Source organism: Ambystoma mexicanum, chromosome 7q (genome assembly GCF_040938575.1).
Source record: "Ambystoma mexicanum isolate Mex_15411 chromosome 7q, UKY_AmexF1_1, whole genome shotgun sequence".
In the NCBI taxonomy this organism is placed as follows: domain Eukaryota; kingdom Metazoa; phylum Chordata; class Amphibia; order Caudata; family Ambystomatidae; genus Ambystoma; species Ambystoma mexicanum.
In genome coordinates this window covers 304257997-304278155 of record NC_090941.1, presented here as the reverse complement: position 1 = coordinate 304278155, position 20159 = coordinate 304257997, and the positions used below count along the sequence as shown (strand labels likewise).

The 20159-nt window shown below is 45.9% G+C and overlaps 1 protein-coding gene across 3 annotated transcripts in view; it reads right to left on the bottom strand.

Annotated features, from left to right (window-relative positions):
- Window positions 1–18605, bottom strand: part of FBXL3 (F-box and leucine rich repeat protein 3) — a 168279-nt gene extending 149674 nt beyond the window's left edge. For 2 of the 3 annotated variants that reach the window (XM_069639780.1, XM_069639782.1), the window contains exon 1: window positions 18512–18605. The gene's annotated coding sequence lies outside the window, so the exon portion shown is untranslated. Of the gene's footprint in view, window positions 1–18355 lie in introns of all 3 variants that reach the window. The other variant, XM_069639781.1, reaches the window with a different exon arrangement.
- Between the last annotated feature and the right edge of the window lie 1554 nt (window positions 18606–20159).

The window sequence follows — 20159 nt, the reverse complement described above, 5'->3', positions numbered from 1 at the left end:
CTATCCCACCCATTACAGCCTGCCCGCTATTGCCCCCCAAAACACCTGGATCACCGGGCAAGTCCAGAAATATGCAACATGTCTGCCTTGTCATTCTCAGATCTAGGGCTCCTCCTCTATCCCGCCCCTCAGAACTGTGATATTCTAGCGGGATCATGTATGTCCTATGAGTGACATTCAATTGCAGTAGCTTGAATCGGGCGATCCGAGAGACCTTCCTAGTGTACATCAAAGTACGGGCCAGTGCCGCGTCAATGAAGGTCCTCCTTAGATCTGCTTGACACTGAAGACGCACTTTCAACACAGGTTTCCCCAATTTCTCTAACAGCACTTTGTATATTCTGGAAACCACATGCAACCTTTGGACATATCATACATAGTCTCCAGTGTTGGGTCGTCCTCAATGCCCCCTTTGAAATCTAGCCAACTGGTTTCAATTCTATTAAGCAAACTCGAATGCATTGACCCCTGTGTACAACCGGGTACTGAGTGAAGGACTTGAAGTCCATCACCCCTTGCTCATGCAACATGTCTACCACCGTCGCCACCCCTCAGGTATCCCAGTGCTTCCTGGTCGCTCTCATCAAGGTGGGTCTGCCGTCTAGTAATCCCACCAGGGGAATAATGGTTGGAACATGGGGAAACAGGGGTTTGAAAAGAAACATATCCCTTTGTGCCGTGTCAAGGCAGGGTAAGTATACTAGAAAACGTTCGCCCATGTCGGATCCCCAGTCTTCACAGCTGACGTGTACAGGCGCACTTAGTAATGCGAGAATACCTAATTTATCTCGCTTTGCTCTAGTTTAATAGCCCCCTGGTCATTCTGTATAGCACTGATTATCTCCCTCCTATTCTCTCTGCTACACAACCATGCCAACAGCCTCCCTTGTTTATCCCCCTCTGCAAGCACCCTCTGCATGTATTTGGCGTAATTGAATCTACCCAGTCGCTCCCAGTCCGAAAGGCACTGCTGCCTCAGTCTGATCAGATCCTGTGGTTCTGTACCAAACATTGCAACCCTACGCTGAACAGCTTCAATCTGGCATTCTGTGCTCACTGGGGAGTCCAACCGCTCCCTCCGGACGCCCCCATATACTCCATGAACGTGTCATCCTGCAATGCTTCTGCCTGTAACCTCCAGGTGAGGATCGGATGCCAGCACATTCTTCTCTTTCTCATAGCCAACAGTGGGTCGGGATCAGGGAGAACCCTGGCTTTGTAAGCAACCTCAGCAAACTCAGTCAGCGTCTGCTCCCCTGTAAAAAAATAATCAAGGAGAGCATGTACCTTGTGCTGGGCCGAATAGTGCGAGTATGCACGCTCCGTTCCATGTAGCGTTCTCGTATATCTGCCAGGTCAAGGTTTCACAGCAATGTAATTAAAGCCATGGAAAAGGGTGCAGGCCATTGCTACTTGTTATTAGACCTGTCCACCAACGGGTCCAGGGTGCAGTTGAAATCTCCTCCCCATAACCACAGGGCCTTCCTATACAATGCTAGTCAAAAGTAGAGCGATGTGAAAAATGCTGCAGCATGTTTGGGACCATAGGTATTAATGATGCATACCTCCTTTTCTTCCAAAACACCATGCAGTAGGACCATCCTGCGTTCATTATCACTCTTGAATTCCAAAAGTTTAAATGGGACAGAAGGCACCACCCACACCAGGACACCCCTCTCTATGCTGAAAAGGGGGAGCCATACATCCACCCACCACACTTCTTGCCTATCACATCCTGCCTATCTTTGGCAAGATGTGTCTCTTGCAATAGTGCGATCCCCACCCCCAACCTGCGCAGGTATGAATGTACTCTGGCCAGCTTAATATAACCATTGAGCCCCCTGACATTCCACATTACAACTTGCACATCATTCACCATGTACACAGTAGTCCGGGCCTCGAACGTCCCCACACAGCCCCTCCACCTCAGAACACCAGCCCACCTAACCAAGCATGGTGCTGGCCCTCCCTCCAATACAAGCGAGGGCAGATGTGCTATCGTGGGAGGTTGCCCCCCCCCCCAACCTGGCGGAGGAGGAAGAAGACAACTCCACATTCAACCCCCGCCAGCCGCAGCGCCAACCAGGATTCCAAAGCAGCTGGAGAGCATGGACCGTTCCACAAGCAGGACCAAACAAACAACATAAACATTTCAATTAAAACAACCAAAACAGAAAAAACGCACCCGACGGGCACCCAAACAACCTTCAACTGTGTAAAACTGGCCCCATAGCATACAACCTATGCAGGCCTGACTGCCACCCATGTCCGCCCCCACTCCCTCCAGGCGACATACAGCAGCGTGATGCCTTGAAACTGGCCTCCGAAAATCCAACTTCTGTAGAGATGCAGCCACCAGCGACACAGCTCGGCCAAATGCTCCCTGCTATTCATGCAATTTTTATTTCAAAAAAGAAAAAAAGTCAACGCCCTTAATCTGTATAGCCGAAAGTGTACCTTGTCGCAGCGCCAATGACCATCAGTGTGCATTATTCCCTCTGGCAGGTAACTGAGCAATCCCAATTGAGTCCATATAGGAACTTGCAGCAATTGTGTCCTCAAAGAAATTTGAACGCCCATTGTGCAGCATCCTGAGCTTTGCAGGGTACATTAACATGTACCGCAGGTTAGCTCAACGCCAGGATAAATGGTCGGTTTAGAAAAAGCATGCTCAATGACACCCCCATACTGTGAGAAGGCCAGTATCTACTCCCTGTCGTTGTAATTCAAGATCCTTGAAATGAACAGTCTTCAGGCGCACCCGGCGAGGTCTTCTACCAAGGGACTGGTGTGCAGGCTCCACAGTGAAGCCTTGTGTCAGGGTTCCTAGGCGGACCTCTTGTAATAGCAAATTGTGAATGTATTAAGTGGGGCTTGCACCTTCCTCACCCTCGGGAAACCCCAGGATCTGGGCATTATTTCTCCTCGCTCTTCCTTCCGGATCCTCAGCCCTGCGCTCCAACACCCATACTGCCTCTGTCAGCGCAGTCATCTCAGACAGATGCCTGGTGATATTAGAGAGCGCACAATCTGCCGAAGGAGCCCAAAGTACACAATCACTGCATCCATTTTATGTTCGAGCGTTGCCTGCAATGCTGCAATGGCTGCAAGAATCTGGCCCGCCCCCGGCTGGGGAACAGGTATCAAGGCGGGATCCAACTCTGGAGCCAGAGAGGCTGCACTGTTCTCACCCTTCCAAGCAAAGGCCTCCACGACTGTCCGCTTAGCCTTGCTCCTTTTTTGCTTATCCGGCATTTGCAGCGGCTCACCGAGACCTATTCGCTCGTAGGCCATCTGCTATCAGCAGCAGGCCCCACAAGCCCCCGTCGTGAACGGGTCTATCACAGAGTGGGGAGTGCGCTCTTTGCTCTGCCTGGGTCTTCTGCTGCGCCCGCATTGCCCTCTCTGCTTACCATCTTACAGGTTGGACACACCACGTGATCCGCCACTGCGGCTCCCTCCGTGTTCCCTCTGCGCCACTCGTGTGGGCTGTACACCTTCACCCTGAAGGCAGGGGCCTTCTGCACAGGCCAAAAAGCATTGTGTCCCAGCTGTGGGCCCCACACTGGGCTCCCCAGCTAATGCAGATGTCCAAAATGAGCCGCTTATACAGTCCAGCCAAACCCCCAATTCTGTGCCTCGCTCCCCTCACCGTCAGGGTCAGCCTCCTCCAAAGGATTCAGGGATCGCTGGTGGAGAAAAGGTCAGGCTCATTCACCTCCCCGTTCCTCCACTGTGCTAGGACGGGTCTCCAAGGGCGTGATGGTGCGTGGTGTTTTCTTTGAAACAATTCAGAAAGTGTGCCTGCTCTGATGGGCAGAGGATCAATGCAAAGTCTCCCCTACAGGGTGGGATCCACAGCAGCGATGCTACCTCCTGGCAGCAGGTGCAATTCTGCTGCACCAGTGCCCACAAGCACTCCCCTAGCCACTAAGGGCAAGCAAAGGTTCTTAAAGCCCCCTGCCAAGAAAGGGCACAGGCTCCCCGGGCACCTAGCAACAGGGGTCTGCCCTTCCTCTGGCATGCACGTAGCCGCACAAATAGACTGCAGCACCCAAACTGATACAGCGGCGAGCTCTGGCTCACAAGCACCGCTGCAGCTCATGCTATTTTCTCCCATTCCCTTTGATCGCCAATCACAGGTCTTCCGGCTTGTACGGAGCCCTCCTCTGCATCCCGTCAAGGGCCCTGCGGCGCACACCGCTCCACTGCCAGCACCCCCCAGGCAAAACTATCAAGGTCTCTCCGCTCAACACACAGGGCCACAGAGCCTCAGCCCGCTCCAATGTTCATGCTTGCCAACAACAAGCTCCGAGAATGGCGAGTGTCATGTTGCAATCCGCACTACGAGCCTTGGGACAATGTTTTGTGATGTGCTCGCCGCTTTCTCCCTCTGTGCCAGCAGCAATGTTGTCAGGGCAGGCACCAACACAGAGAAAGCACCTTTTGAAATGCACAACAATGAATGTCCGGCAAATCTTTAGAGGATCATGCAGGAACCCGATGAAGCCGCTGGTTACAGCATGGCTGCTGGCCACGTCCCCCACCAAGAGTCATTGTACCCGTGTTGGATGATTCGACATAGATGGCGATCGAGGTGAAGTGGGCGGTCTGATTTTGTTAGATGCGTTGGCTGCCTTTGACACCGTTGTTCACATCTTATTGTCCTGTCTATCGAATACCGGTCTCTTGAACCCGGTTCTCGCCTGGTTTTCATCTTTTCTGGCTGACAGAACGCTTTGTTGCTACTCCTATGCTGATATGTACATTATCCAGCTTAATCTGCAGGACTCGAATTATCCGTCTCAGCTAAGGGGTTGTTTGAGGCTGTTGGGTGGTGGATGAGTGACAACTGCCTGAAGTTGAATGGTGACAAGATGGAAATCCTGGTTGTCTGGCCCTCCCCCCACCTCCGCTTCTCTTTGCATTTCAGTTTTTTTTGGCCCCTTCATTGGGTTCTCTTCCTGTTCCTGTGGTTAAAGATCTTGAGGTAAAGATAGCTTCTTCTCTCTCAATGGAGGCTCAGATCAGCATGGTCTGTCAATCTGGTTATTTTCACCTTAGAATTTTGAAGAAAATTCTGCTTTTCCTCACAGATTTACTCCATACCCTGGTGGTTGTGGCATTGGTATTGAGAAGAACTGATAATTGTAAATCATTATACCTTGCTCAGCCTAAACATTTGATGCACAGTCTAACTTTTGCAGAATCAGGCAGCCAGGGATACTACTGGCACTCCTTATGGGTTCCATATCTCGCTGGTTCTTTGCCAACATCATTGGCTTACTGTTGAGAAAAGGGTTGCATTTAAAATCGCTCTGCATCGTGCATCAAGCATTTTATGGGCAAGCAACTCAGTATCTGCAAACAAACTTTTTGCATTATGTTCCTGGTAGGGGTCTACCGTCATAGTACAGGTTCCTTGTTTCAGACTAATGAGAACTACTGGTGGGCAAGCTTTTTCTATTGCGGCTGCAAAGTTATGAAATTCTATTCCATATCGTTTAAGATCCACAGCAACTCACTGGGAGTTCAGGCGTGCCTTCAAGCCCTTCTTTTTCTAGTTTTTCCTTTTAGGTTTTCGGTTGTTGGTTGGTTCTTGCCTGTTCTCTTAGCGCCAAGGTACCTTTGGTGATAGTGCACTTTAACATAACAGACGCCCACAAGGTCCGTGGACAGTGGGAGGAGGATCTTGGATACGAGACACCAGATGAAAAATGGGTGAAGTATTGCCTACTGATCTAAGAGGTGTCTCTTAAAACTCAATATCGATTAACTCAATTCAAGATCCTCAATAGGTAACACTACATACCTATTAGGATTGCCCGACACACTCGCATAGATACTGACGACTGCCCCAAGTGCCGGAGGATGCCAGCAGACATCATGCATATGTTCTGGAATTGCAACGCTCTTCACAAAATGATGGGTCTACCGCCAACAGTGATGCCCGCTAAATATCTGTTGGGGGATTTAGGCAAAACCACAATAGAGAATGTATAGCGTGGCCGGGGTCCTCTAGCAGTCACCCCAATTATCAGCAGAATAAACTTGGGCCCCTCAAAAACTCCCCAACACAAGAACAGAAGACTCAGCCGGTGGTCAGTCATAATATCGAAAAAAAATGTCGAATTACAATAAATTCAAAAACTTAATGGTGAAAAAAAAAATCGAATCCTTTCTTTTTTTATTTATATCTTTTTTTGGGGAACCCCCATTTCGAATAAAAAACGTATTAAAAAAGAAATTCTAATTTTTTTTTTACATTTTTTCGATTTTTTGACTTTCAACATTATTGCATTCGATTTTAGGACTATAAACCGACTCAGCCATGGGGCATAGTTACTGTTTATTACCAAATATACATAACAGGGATCACCCCAGGAAAACAAGGTTCATCTAGAGCTCTTAGCTTCTAAGCATGTGTCACCCGATTTTATCCCGGTGCGACATCACTAAATCAGGTTCCCTTTTGGAAACCTATCAGCCATTTGCATTGGTCAGTTTGGGTAAGTTAAATATAAAGAATATATAGGTTAGTTTTACAATTGGTTAGCCATATCCAGTGGCTCCTCCTAGGACCACCTCTACTAGCACCGTCTACAATGTTGCAGGATCGCCGAAAGACCATTGGCCGGCCCTTGCAACAAATTATATCCCCTTGTGAAAGGTGAATTTGGATTGGGCAGAATGTGTCCTCCCATCACTGGGACCCTAGACAGTTTGCAGACTGAATGTACCTTTTCAAGAAAATGAGAAAGAACATGGAGGTGTGAAGCTTTCCCTAATGTTGCTATTCTCTGACCTCCTAAGCCTAGGAGAGTGCAGTCAGTTAACGAATCGTGGGCAACACTTGCATCTTCTTCACCCCTTGGTTCGATGGAAACGGCCCTCTCGGTCTACCTTGGTTGAATGGGCATTGTCCTGTTCAGCTGGGTCACGTGTGTTAAGACCACAAAATGAAGCTCTCTTGTCTGTAATTATGAGGATTTTAACCTGAATTTCTGCCAGTGGCTCACTATCTTGCAAACTGGAATTTTCCTACCTCCATTCTATCCTTGGCTGGGTGGCCTGTTTCTGCTCGCCTCGAGCTGCGACAATCATGTCAGCTTGTCCGTTCCCTGAATTTTCCTCTCCCTTCTTGTGAATTTCAGAGGCCTATAACTTCTGGATGAATATGTACTTCATGTATAAGTGCAGCTACATCGTGATGTTAGTGCTGACGTCATTGGGTTCTGATTTCCCAGTCAGCCGACTGATCGATTGATGTCAATTACATGTCGTCCAAATAATCAATTGGGTATGGTCTGAATGGTTGTCCGAGGAAAAAAAAAAAAACAAAAAAAAAAATAAAAATCGCTTTTCATACCCGAGACACATTGATGATTGCAGTGATGGGCCTAAGAGTGAGGCACATCTATCGTTTCTCTGTCTTCGTGTCGAGAGTCGTGCGGGGAGCATGAGGGTCAGATTTGCCCCCCACCCCCATCTCCAAAAACCACTGGAAAAATGTCACCAAATATGGAGCCTCTGAAGACCTTTGACAGCTCCCCAAATATTGCAAATATTTTTCCAAACAGCGCAGAAGTTTGTAAACTGCCTTAGACTAATTTCAGAAAATGTCCCTTGACAGTCCAGCTTTATAAAGGGCAACATATTGTTAAGCAACCGAATTAGTTCCCTCCAAAGGGCCCCACCATAAAGTATCTAACATCTATTATAAGGCTAGACAGTCCAGCGTTGTTTATTTTATTACGACTGCAAATTACTTCGAATTCTGTACATGTATTTAAGATTTTAAAAGGAGGAGGGGATATAAAAAAGAAGTAATTGAACCTACGTAAATTACCACAAAGTAATTTATTTTGTTGTAATAAAGTAGAAACAGCTGGATTCATCAAGGAACACATTACAGAGCTTTATATTCTTATCTGAAAGAATAAATTGTCAATGTACTGATTGGGCACTATTATTATCCATAGTAACAAACTATCACTTGAAGTCTTCCTCATAACATCTGCTCACCATCCCTGCCCCCACTTCACCTCTCTTCTGTCAGTCTTTAAAGTTTTCCCTTATCTTTGCAAAAAACGCAGTGAAACTTAAATGTTAGGTATGCAGGTTGCGCCATGGTATTATCCTAGTAATTCATGTATACAAAATGTATAAGGTTGTACCACCTCTATCCTGAGCTAACAGTAATAGACCATACTTATTTCAAAATCAAGACTAATGCAGAAAAGAATACAAACAAGCATTGGCAATGGCAACAATTTGAGCTTTTGTGTAGGAATGGGAAAGGCACTTGCCAAGCACTGCCGTAGTGGTATTAACTGGCCATTGATGGTAGCAGGTGCAAAATGGTACACGTACCTGGACATCAAATAGTGCCTGGCAAATGCCTTATAATAATAAACATGCAAAGCTGTTGGCTTTGCCAATGCTTGTTTTTAAGAGGACTTCAGTGAAGGAGGGCGCGCAAAATGTTATTAAATCGAGTGGCTGAAGGCAGACCTGGTTAAGTAATTTTTATTACACCAGTAACGGATTTACAACTCCACTTAAGTCATTGGACTCATTACATGTTTGGTGGTATCCCGCTGGTAGATCGGTGGAATACCACCAAACGGAATTACTGTTACCAGCACTCGGTCAGCTGGAATTACAGGCACATTCCGAGTGTCAGTAAGGGTAGGTTAATCCCCATTCCATGGAGTTCCATAGGACTCCATGAGGGTGTGGGGGGATTGCCAAGGTTACTGGCACCAGTAATACCAGCTGTTTTTGCCTGTGGGGTGCCTGACTTACCTCCAGCTCTTGGTTGTAGGTAAATCAGGCCATCCCACTGACAAACTTGTAGTTTACCAGTCTCGAAATGTGCCGGTACGTTCATTCCAGACCGGCAAACTTGTAATGAGACCCTTTTTAAGTGTGTTTGCAAACAATTACTCTGTTTCTTGGCGAGTTTCTGAAGATTAATTATAGGTTTCCTTGTCGCTTGATCAAAGATACACTGTTGTGTTTGAACAACAGTAATAATATAACTTGAAAGTAGATCTTTGTTATACATGCGCCAAGGATGAACGAGATATTCAGATTTCCATTTTTATATTTCTTTTCTTTTTTTGTGCATTGATTAGAAAATACTTTTTCAAATTCGCAGCATTTTCATCAAAAAGAAGTGTATTTTCTTTGAGTGTACACTCCTAACAAAGTTCTGTTGATACATCAAATTTTAAGATAAAGCTCAACGCGTGTTTCACCACTAAATGTGGATCCTCGGGAGGTAAGTAGTGTTTATGTGCTTGTTAGTTGCTCCATAGATCTATGCTGGGGCACATTCGGAACAACTAACAAGCACATAAACACTACTTACCTCCTGAGGATCCACATTTAGTGGTCAAACAAGTGTTGAGGTTTATCTTAAACTTTGATGTATCAACTCAACTTTATGTTAGGAATGTACACTCAAAGAAAATGCACTTCTTTTTGATGAAAATGCTGCGAATTTAAAAAAAAATAATTTTCTAATCAATGAATAAGAAAATAAATATAAAAATGGAAATCTGAAAATCTTATTCATCCTTAGCGCATGTATAACAAAGATCTACTTTCAAGTTGTAATGAGACCCGTTAACCCTCAGAAGACGGCTTTGAAAAAACACTGGAAGGCTCTTTGAGTGTAATGTTTGATGGTAAGGCTTGTATAAAGCGTGCTGAAAAGAGTTCCCACAAAGAGATGTTTGGGCAGGAACTGGGTGAGAATTGCCAGAAGGATAGGCATGGCCACGGGCAGTCAATGGGCAAAAAACCAAACAACTACAAGTTGTGTCCCTCCTCATATGCCACTTCTCCCTATCTGTACTCCAGGGACCTCCAACCTTTGGCGTTCCAGATGTTTTGGATTACAACTCCCATCAATCCCAGCTAGCATAGTCAATTTGGAGGGATCATGGGATTTGTAGTCCAAAATATCTGGAGCTTACGGTTGCAGGCCCCTGCTGTCAGGGGCGCCGAGTACGCGGGTGCTCCGGGGCCCGGGCACCCCCGGGCAGAATGAAGTCAGGGCTGAGCCCCACCCCCGGCCGGAGAGAAGAGACACAGTATGGATGGCCCTTTGTTCCATCCATACTGTGTCTCTCTCTGCCAGCCCGGGTAAAAACTGGGTAAAAAACGATGTTTAAAAATGGAGGGACGAATGCAAAGCAAGAGGCTCTTGTTTTGCATCTGCCCCTCAATTTCTAAAAATCTTTTTGATTTGGGTATACTTACACATCTGTGCACCCGGGTGCACGGATGTAGAGGTGCACCCAACCCAAAACGATTTTTAGAAATGGAGGCACAGATGCAAAGCAAGTCTGTCCCTCAATTTCTAAAAATCTTTTTGGGTTGGATGTATTTGTACATCTGTGCACCCCTCTGGCATTGCATCTGCGGAGGGAGGTGGCAGGGAGAGGGCAAATGAGACTGTTTGCACGTCTGAGTGTGTACGTGGTGAGGATAAATGCTATGCTATGGGCGGGGAACGGAGGCGCTGAGGGACGTACCTACCCTGACTTCCAAGGAAGATAACAGCGTGGGAGAGGATGGGAGTGTGGGGTGAGGTGGGAATCACCTTCTTGGGAGGGGGGTTTAGCAGGGTGGGGAGGCAGTAGAATGTGATAATTCAGCCTTTTGAAGACCACACAAATCGCCCAAAATATATCGGTCTTTTTTGTATTTGTTCTTCAAAATGCAGAATTATCACACAGAACCCAGTATGGACCTTGCCATACTGTTGACCTTGTTCAGTGTAATAGCAGTCAATGGGACAGTACTTGCAGGGCCTAATGGTGCAGAGCTATTGGGCTTCTATATTTTTAAAGAGACAGTAACAGCACTTCTCAGCCGGGCTGTGTTATCTATTTTCTACTAGAGCTGTCATATTTTAAATGGGGCAATGCTGGTACTCCTCAGTTAGCTCAGGGCTTCTATAATTGTAATACTATGCTTTTGTTGAGGCAATGCTAGTTCATCTTAGTGGGTGGGGCTGCTATACCTTTAATGGGACAACATCAGCACTTCTCAGTTGAGCTGCTACACTCTTATTGACAAGGCCACAGCCCTTCTCAGCAGATTTATTTATTTTTATTGGTTATTTATAATGCACGTAATACCCAGTGGTCTAAGTGTATGAAAAGAAGTAGTGGAACTATGTTCCCTGCTGGCCTGCACCGCTCCCCACAAACCTCATCATCGCCACGCCCCCACCCATGCACAATACAAACCCCAAAACACATGTGCCTGCTGTTTAAGGGAACGTTCAGTGCATTGCACTGAAAGTGCAAGTTTCAACTGCTTCCCACACTTTTATTTTAAAAGAGGTTTCTAAGCGCTGACCGAGGTATCGAACCTGTGTTGCGCGGACCGAGGGATCGAACCTGTTGCTCCATGTTGCCTTGCTTCCAAGGTGAGCATGTTGCCCCTGAGCTATCCTCCCGAGGCTCTGAAGATCTGAAATACCTTTAATGATACAGAACCAGAACTATTGAGCAAGTCTACCACAATCTTCATCATCATCAGAATAACTCGGTTATACAAGAGCTAATATATTTAAAGGGATGGAATTACTCAGAATGTAGCAGCACTATTCAATAACCCAAAGTGCTTAAGCATAGTTAATATGAAAATACTACACTTCTCACCGTTAAGACAGTACTGCCACTTCTCACAGAGGCTTCTACACATTTTATGGGGCAGCACTGATCCAACCAACTGAACAGCTTCACTTTTAATGGCACTTCTCAATAGGGCTGCTATACTTCAATAGGAAATGACCAACACTACCCTGCAGCGCGTGTACTTCTCAGCCACTCTGCTTTACATTTAAACAGACCGAATTGTCATTTCTCAGCAGGACTGCAACACTATACCATTGTGTTCTGTGTGTTGAATACTTCTTCACCACCAATGTGGGTTCATGGCACTCTCCCAGTGTCTAAATAGTAGATCTGGCTACATTAAATTGGCAACAGGCATGTCCCGAGCTGCCTGCTGTACATAAGGTGCCGCTCAGAATGTTGGAAGCTGTGATGGGGCAAGCGATAGAAGGCTCAAGCCTGTAGGATAGCAGAATCAGCAGGGTCTTAAAAGCTGCTCACTCATTCTGCAGTGAGGGCCCATGGGGCAAAATGAGCCTGATCCCACATACAGGGGGTTGTTACCCCTTTATCTCTCCCGAATGAAAGAATGAGCTCTCTCAGACACAAGTTATCACCCCTGCACACACAATGAATGAATATGGTATGGATCTATAGATCGAGAAAACTGGAGTGAGAGAGTGTTTTAACAGAAATATAATTGTCTTCCCAGATCGAGACTGACTCCATTAATATACATGGGGTCACTGAGATGACCAAGTGTGAAACTGTACATTCAGTTGAGAGATTACCAGCAACGGGTGATACTATGCTCTAAGTAGTGAGGTGCCCACTCAATATATCACACTGTTTAAAAGGTGTGAGGCCCATCCTGAATGCTTGCCCAAAGAGCCTTGGCCAGAGTTTCACACTGAAGTGGTGAGCATGTGATCCGGGGTCTGCAGCCCACACACACACGCATGGGATTCCCATGCACCCACTTGCGGGATTTGCACCAAATTAGTGAGATTGTGATCCAAGGTAGGAGGCCCTGGTCTAAAAGGATGACTTTAGAGACCATCCTGGGGTCATCTGATCATCGAACTACACTAGAAGTCATTCCCACATCATCAGACGTCATCACGCTGTTAAAAGTCATCAGCAAATATCTCAGAATGGTGGGTGATGATATGGGGATGAGCTTAGGATGACAATGAATATGCTAACATCATCCCCATTTTAGAAAACTCTTTGTTTCTGATGTTTTTAGGGTGACCTACTGATCACTTCAAGAGATTGCACGTTTGTCCCTGATGATTTGGGGATGATTCTGGGATGACTTACTGATTACTTCAGAACAGTAAGTTTGTAGGATGATATGCAGACCAATAAAGATTGTCATTCTGCTTTTGCTTAGTTGCACTTATGCTGAATGATCCCCCGCCATGGCAAGGGTAAAGCTTGAGACTATGTTGGGCCAAAGTGGAAGCCAGAGGCCTAAACATAGCATGCACCCGTGAGAATCCTTTGCCATCCCAGTCAAAGGCAGGCACCCAACACCCTCACAAGCCCCAATGTGGCATGGATAAAGCCCGAGACTATGTTGGGCCAAAGTGGAAGAAAGAGGCCTAAACATTGCATGCACCCACTGGGTGAGAATCCTTTGCCATCCCAGTCAAAAGCAGGAACCCAGCACCCTCACAATCAATACATTTCCATGCTGACTTGTTAGGTACAAATTGGTGTAGTCCCACTGTGTGAGACTACACAACACTTATCTGCTTGCTATTAGGTAAGCCCACCTTTTGGTATAGGTCTTAACTACACAGGTTGGCAGTGTGACTGAGCAGCCAGGCCCATCTCAAGAGGGATAACTGAGCTGTACAAATGAAATCTATAAATACAAGTAGCCAAGTAACACTTACACTCAAGGTTTCAGTTATAAATAGTTGTTTATTTAATTATCAATGTTTAAATAAGCGTGCAATTCATGTAACAATGTAAATATACTTTCAAATTACTTTTCAGAAACAGAGCAAGTTAGTGGATAATCTTAGGATATGCTTCATACACAGTTGCTACACCCTGGGGTGACTTCAATCACAAGGACAGTAATGGCATTTATGTATCACACTAGGTTGCAGAAAGGAAAGGTTTAAAGGAAGGAAAAAGGTTAAATAGGTTCTCAGTATATGTGAGGACAACTAAATCTTCCAATGAAATCTAGACAAGCCTTTCCCAGCAGTAACAGTCTAAAACAAGTTACTACCTATGAGGGACAAACCATATCAAAGTCAGTGGGCTAGAAGAGTCTGCAGGGAGCCAGGACAGCCAAAGTCAATTTGAAACAGTCTTTGGAGCGGAGGTACTTCTTAGAATCAAAAGGCTTGGGGCTGAATGACTGTCTGTTCCGAGTGGGGAAGCGAGAGTCAAGGGACTGTGCGGTGTGTGGGGTGCCTGAGACTGTGGGACATTTTCTACTTAGATGTGAGAGACATGTTGCAGACAGAGAATTGATGAGGGTTCGGTTGTCTGCGCTGGGTGTGGATGAGTTGAGTGGGAAGGCTTTGTTGGGAGGTGACGGGGCGAGTGGCAGGAAGAAGAGCAGTGTGTTGTTGGATTTTGTGAGACAGACGGGGAGGAACTGTGAGTTTATGTGAGCTAAATAATGATTGGGGGGTTAGGTGCGCATCATCCTTTAGGATGGGGAAGCGCCTGCGTGGGTCCGCCCAAGCTTTAAATAATTTAGAAGAAGAAGCTTGCACAAAGTTAGAGAGTTTGTTAGAAAATCACTTGTAGGGTCACAAGCTGTGAAAACAGAGTTGGAATCAACTCTAAAAGTAAGCCCCTGCAATTCACAACTGAGAAAAGCAAGACTACAAGACAGTGAGGTAAATACCCTAAATCTAAACAGTACCTCTGGTTTGAAGAAGAGTGGTCCAGCTGGCTTCTGTCCTGCTACAGCGCTACAGACCCTGTGTTCCTGAGCCTTAGTTGTGGGGACAAGAGGGAGGACATCTGTAGGGCTCCTGCTGTGGTACTTCGTAGGTCATTGGCAGCTACAGGCTCTTTTCAGTTTCAGCGCTTAGTAAACAGCACTGTTGCCGATCTCTGGTACCAGTTGGGCTCCCTTCACTCCTTGGGTCTGGTGAGGGGACTCTAGCTCTGGGTCGTCCTGCTTATGGAAGGTCCTTAGGAGACTCCTGGAGCTTCTAGCCGGATTTCAGACATTTCACTCGACCCATGGCACTTGGTTCTTGCAGCAATGAAGAAGTACAGCCAGACAGGGAAGCTGGTCCAGTGGAGTTCATCTCTGGGTTAGTTGGTCCCACTAACCCAAGGGGAGAAGTCGTCCATTCCCAAGCTTCTCATTCTGAAAAAGGGAGTTTCAGCACAGCAGCAGGGCTTCACCAAGCAACTCAAAGGTCCAGGAGGATGCAGCAAGCTTTGTTCATGGTTTGTTCATTGGGTGTTTCTCCCAGTGGTCGACTCTGCCTCTAGTCCCAAAACCCTCGCTTTTTAAGCAGGTTTCTCCCATTCATGCACAGGCTATGCTGTCAAAGACACATCAGGATCGCTGTCCTAAAAGGACAGCCAGCCAGCCATTCAGGACTGGTTGCATTCAGGCATTCCTAGAGACAAAGGATAGGGAAGTTTCGGGACCCTCCCTCACGCCCTGTCCTTCCAGACACACTGGAAACAGAGGCGGGCCTCAGGGCTGAAGTGCGCCAAAGGCAAGACAAACAAAGGGCTCCAATCTGTTCGACGCACAGAGTAAAACCCAAGAAATATCTCACAAACAGAAAATTGCAAAAAAAAAGAAAATGGGCCGTTTTTATAAAATGGTCACCCCTGGCGGCTATACTGCAGCTGGGGGTTCAGCCTGCTGTAGAAAAGCAGAATGGTAGGAAAAATTAAACCACTGCCACTAGCCATTTAAAAGTAGGTAGGGCAACATACAAATGTTACATGAGAATGTAGGATAAGTAGCTACTAGGTAACCCCCCAGCACTCCACTTAAGATGCTGTGTGCTGGACCCACAAAGAGAAAAGGTAAGTAAAGTCAATTTCACTTTACTATTCTTGGGAACAGTAGTTTACACAAGAAAAAGGTATTTTAAACCTTATGAGAAATCTAAAGGATTTCTCAGTGACACTGCACTGGAAGTGCAGTGTGTCACCATACAAAAAGTAGATGCATATGGAGTTTGTCAGACTCCAAAAACAGTGAAAACACATAATCCAAAGGTCAAAACACATGAGGCAGTGGGAAAAGGGTCTCACTCACTCCAGGGTTAAAATTAAAAAGTCCCACAGTCCAGCAAAAGAGCTGGGGGTGTCTAAGGTTGAAGGGAATTAACACAGAAATGAGAATTCTCCCCAACATCACTGCACTAATAAATGGCACTATTCACATGCACTCCGTCACATATTATTCATGTTTGCTTTGCGCAAAATCCAATAATCAACAACCATAACAAAAAGTACCTCCAGGATAAAAAAAAAGAAAAGAAAAGGATCCAAAAAAGAAAGAAGCAATAAACAAACGGAACCACAAAGTCCCATCAACCGAGGTCTCAACTACCCACAACCTACCAAATACAAGCAACAAGAAACCACAAACAGCAAAGACTAAACCCAAAAGACCATGAAAAACACCAATCGAAAGAGGACGCCCACTAAGGAACACAACCCACGCATCATGCCTCGCCACAAGAAAGACAAAGAAGTCAGAAAAGACAACAGAAATATTAAGAAATCCCAAACCACTCGGGAAGGCACGGACCAGCATGATCCCACAACCCCAAAAAACTTGACAAACATCTGAGATGGCCCATGGGGACATACAAATAACAGAGCAAAGAGACTACAATGCTCGCTACCTGTCCACATACGACAACGTGGTAAACAAAAACAGCACAGCAACAACGAACCGACAGCCAACAAGCTTCATGAACACAGACCCAACCAGGACACAAACGGATGACAACTAATAAAACATCGCAACCCGGTTTCCACCATGGACAATACCCCAACCAGAACAACAAACAAATTGGAAACCATCACACTCACTCTACACCCCCTATATCACCAAGGCTGGAACAACATAGGGGTGGCTACCCTATTTACCATCCGGAAACGAACCAACCCCACCATAAACCTTATCGGTCTACTCAACGAAGAGACTGACCAACAAAGAACCACCCCACCCAAAAGACTCAACCGGGAAAAACCCACCTGGAACGGAAACCCAACCAACACCACACCGGTCAGAACAAACAATACTAACACCACAAAAGGTAAATCCAGCAAACTACACTGCAGCCTCCTCAACATTAGATCCATGGCAAACCACTCAACAGAAATCAATGACCTAAGCAAAGGAGGCACAGACATGCTCTTCCTTACTGAAACCTGGCTATCAGATAACTATAAAGCCATCGCGAATGAAGCAATACACAACAATTATAAATGAATACACGCCAACAGAGAAAACCGAAGGAGGTGGAATCGCAATTATACACAAAAAACACGCCTGAGCATCTCGAATCATCACAACCAACGCGGAAGACTATAAATCCCTCCAAATCAAGATAGAACTCAACAACCAATCCAACATAGTATTCCTACTGATCTACAAACCATCTTCTTACAACCCCAACTTTGCAACAAAACTAGCGGACGAGGCCGCCATGCTATCAACCCACCACAACAACCTAGGTGAAAGAGATCCCACCGATAGAAACAGATAAGAAACATAGATAAAACAGAAGACATACACCGATAGAAACATAGATAAAACAGAAGACATACTCAACAATTGGATCACCAAGGCCATTAACCAATTAGCACCAGCTAAAACCTTCAAAGCAACACCAAAAAAACTGGCAGCAAAATGGTTCACAGAAGAACTGAAAAAACGTCCCAAAAAAACCAACTGCAAAATGGAAACAAAATGGAGAGAACAATACACCAGACAAGACTAAATAAAATACCAAAGACAACTCAAACTGTACAAAACAACAGTCCTCAAAGCAAAATAAATAAATAAATACTACGCCACAGAATCGGCAAACAATTCACAGAAAGAACTCCATCACACCTACACACTTTGTGACAGACACTTGAGCAGGGTGTATGTAGTAGCTGCACAGCACTTACTGCCTCTGCGGGCATTATCCTGCACAAGTAGAATTATATATGTAGTCACTTACACCAGAGCAGGGTCTGTGTAGCAGTTACTGCGTTTGCGAGCATTAGCCGGCACAGGTACAATTATATATGTAGTCACTTACACCAGAGCAGGGTCTGTGTAGTAGCTGCACAGCAGTTACTGCGTTTGCGAGCATTAGCCGGCGCAGGTAGAATTAATCTAGTCACTTACACCAGAGCTGGGTCTGTGTAGCAGCTGCACAGCAGTTACTGCCTCTGCGAGCATTAGCCTGTGCAGGTATATATGTAGTCATTTGCACCAGAGCACGGCCTGTGTAGTAGCTGCACAGCAGTCGCTGCATCTGCGAGCATTATCCAGCACAGATAGTAACTTACACCAGAGCACGGTCTGTGTAGTAGCTGCACAACAGTTACTGCCTCTGCAAGCATTAACCCTACCGTAAATGAGCTTCCAGCAGCTACTGTGTATATAATACCAACAACAGGCTGCCCGTGTAATTTCAAAACCAGATGTTTAGAAAATCACGTACTTACAATATTTAATTTCAATAAGTGATACGTACACTACAAGGAATTACAGCTTCAACGTGCATTCCTAGAGGTTGCAAAGGGGCTCCTCTTAACAATATAACAACAAAGGAGTGAGAACGTCTAAGTTGATGGATGCTAAAAGAAAAGCATATAAAATTCACTGCAAGAGCTGGATCGCATGCACTCACCTGATGCTGCCTGGAAACTGCGCATGCGCGTTTTCTAAAGGTTAGTTTGCTAGTTCCCATTCGAGAAACGGACCCTAGCAACGCTCGCCTCCACTTCATCACGTGGGCTGCTCTGCATCACGTGGGTTTCAACGTCCGCTTCATCACGTGGGTTTAAGCGTTCAGTTCGTCATCTGTTTTGCACGAGAGGAAAGGCAAGGCTGTTTTGTGGAGCGATTCCTTCGTTGCAAAGAACACTGCGTATTGTTGGTTATTTGAGTTCTGTTAATTCTTAAAGTTATCTCTTGTTTGTTACTTTAATGCAGAGCGGCAATATTGGAAAGGGGGTATTTCTGTGTATTTTGCTGGTTTGTAATGTGAGTACAGGTGGATTCAGTTTGTTTTTTTCGTTATTTCAGTGTTTTTTGAGGATATGTAACGTGCATCAAAGGGGTGAAGCAATATTGGGGAGGGGGTATTTCTGTGTATTTTGGGGGTGAGATTTACTTAAAGTACAGGTGGATTCAGTTGGTTTTGGGCTTTTCTCGTGCAGATGTGCAATTTACCCGTGGGAGATGTGTGTTATGGCGTGGGGCTGGGCACAGTGCGTTCCTCCCGTCCCAATGGGACTTCCACTGTACCAGTGAACAGTACAGGGAACGGCTAGTTATCCTCCATGCTGGAGGGAGAGGGAGGGGGTTGCAGGATTTGGTATGTGAGATGGGGATATGTGTCTTATGCAGACAGACGCATATGGGTACGAATTGCCAGCATAACAGTTCAGTTCTTTATTTCTCCTGCATGGGGGACCATTTGGAATTTCCCCGGGGAGGGGATTGTGCATTTACCCCATTGCAATGTGTGCAAGAGAAGGCTAAACGGAGGCCTTGTATTGCTTTCATTATCAGTCACACATTTAAAGTCCCTATGAGACCCGCTAGCATTGTTTGTTTTAAAGTTTGCAATGGTTTCTGAAATGCCTTTAAGGCATAACGCCTTGTATTTGTTACGTCGCCCTGACGTTTTCACGTGGGACGTCGTCTACGTGCTTAGGAAGAGGATCACGGAGAAAGGAGCGCTGCACGCTGTGCACAGCCGGTTGATGCTAGTTCCCATCCGAGAAACGGACCTTCAGTTGTTAGGGCCATTTCTCAGATGGGGAAATAGCTGCTTCTGTGTGAGTGGGCTAGTTCCCATTAGAGAAATGGCCCTTTTTTTGCCCCCTGGTGGCCAAGTCCTGCATAATGATGGGAACTAGCTCACTCACAATGAGAAGGCTAGTTCCCATTAGACAAATGGCCCCTTTTGCTCCCCTAAATCCTGCATAATAATGGGAACTAGCCTGCTCACACTGAGAAGCTAGTTCCCATTAGAGAAATGGCCCTTTTGTCTAATGGGAACTAGCCTTCTCAGTTTGGGTTGATACTAGTTCCCATCCGAGAAACGGACCTTCAGTTGTTAGGGCCATTTCTCAGATGGGAAATAGCTGCTTCTGTGTGAGTGGGCTAGTTCCCATTAGAGAAATGGCCCTTTTTGCCCCTAGTTGCCAAGTCCTGCTATTTCCCATTAGAGAAATTGCCCTTTTTGGCCCTAGTGGCCAAGTCCTGCATAATAATGGGAACTAGCCTACTCAAACTGAGAAGGCTAGTTCCCATTAGAGAAATGGCCT